This window comes from Balaenoptera musculus, chromosome 1 (assembly GCF_009873245.2).
Source record: "Balaenoptera musculus isolate JJ_BM4_2016_0621 chromosome 1, mBalMus1.pri.v3, whole genome shotgun sequence".
NCBI lineage: Eukaryota > Metazoa > Chordata > Mammalia > Artiodactyla > Balaenopteridae > Balaenoptera > Balaenoptera musculus.
In genome coordinates, this window is record NC_045785.1 from 179,429,857 (window position 1) to 179,431,316 (window position 1,460).

The 1,460-nt window shown below is 33.8% G+C and overlaps 1 non-coding gene across 1 annotated transcript; it reads left to right on the forward strand.

The window, feature by feature from the left end:
- Window positions 1-506: 506 nt before the first annotated feature.
- Window positions 507-611, forward strand: LOC118887171. Its single transcript, XR_005017906.1, has one exon. It is a non-coding gene; the product is annotated as a U6 spliceosomal RNA (small nuclear RNA).
- The last annotated feature ends 849 nt before the right edge of the window (window positions 612-1,460 follow it).

Genomic DNA, 1,460 nt, shown 5'->3' on the forward strand with positions numbered 1-1,460 from the left:
AACTCTGCCCAACATATAGAATACTGGATACAGGAGCCAGAGGTCTAACATAAGTCTGGAATATCTGGAAGTGGTTGGAGGAGACTAAATTCCAGGACAACTTTCTAGGGTTCTCCCTTCTTCTTACATAATCTTCCTTCTGAGTTATCAGCCTGCTCAGCCTCAAAGAAATGGGAATTAGAAACAAATAACTTAGTTGAGAAAGAATCATGAACATGTCCATGGAACTTAGAAGTTGGGAGGTATTTTTAAGTCTGTTATTTCATTCCCTCAACCATTCAACGAAAATACATAGACTTACTGAGTGCCTAAGATGGGTAAGGCACCCAGCTTGAGAGTGGAGAGAAAACAATGAACAAGAGAGACATGGTCCTCCTCTTGAAGACAATGAACAAGAGGTTCTGTTAAAGGATGATGGATACTGAAGATGTCGGCATATGTGTTATAAGAGGAGAGTTAAGGAAACATATAGAAGGAGGGTTTAACCTGGTCCGGAGTTCAGAGTGCTCACTTAGGCATCAGATATAACAAAACTGGAACCATGCAGAGAAGATAAGCATGGTCCCTGTGCAAAGGTGACAGAGTTCCACAAAGCCGAGAAAATAACCAAGGAATAGAGATCCGAAGGGTCAGAGTCACCTAAAGAAAAAGCTGGTAGAACACCAAGGAACAAAGTGAAAAACAGAAATAAATACTGTGAGATATTATGTATTGTTATAAATTGATAATATAACTATTTAGCTAATATGTAAGCAAACCATTCATTTAAAATATAGTGGTAGTGGTCTTGAAAGCTATTGACTTACAATTCTTCAAGGGAATTCACTAGAGTTAAGCTTCATGCATAAGAAATTTGGTTCATGATTTAATTTGTAACTTCCAAACAATTATATTTGATATGTAGATAATTATCCCATCTGTCTCTCGGCAATATCTTAGAGAATTAACATTTTAACATACTGCAATTGTGAGGGTTCTAAAATCAGAAGACTAAAGTTTAATCTCAGCAAAATGTCTTGTGTACATCTCACGAGGGATTATCAATCAGAAGTCTCTTCTGGTATAACCACAGAAAGATAAATTTTGTCAGATTGAATAGCAATTAAAACATCACACTACCATCTTAATACTCTCAAAGGTAAATCTGTGAAAGTAAGAATATAATGAAAAAGAAAATATTGAGAGACAAAAGGAGTCCAGACAAAAAACAAACTTAATTTTTAAAACTTGTAAAGTACATTTAACTTATGTTTTTTTAATCTTTAAGGAACCATTCCATGTTGGAAAAACGGACATCTCCAAGACTTCGTATAAAGTGAAAAAAAGAAATGTACAAAATAGACCATATAATCACTAGCATTTGTATAAAGATGAAAAAAAGAAATATGCATATATATATATATATATATATATATATATATATATTTCCTTCCAAATTTGTAGAATGTTTCTTGAACCAT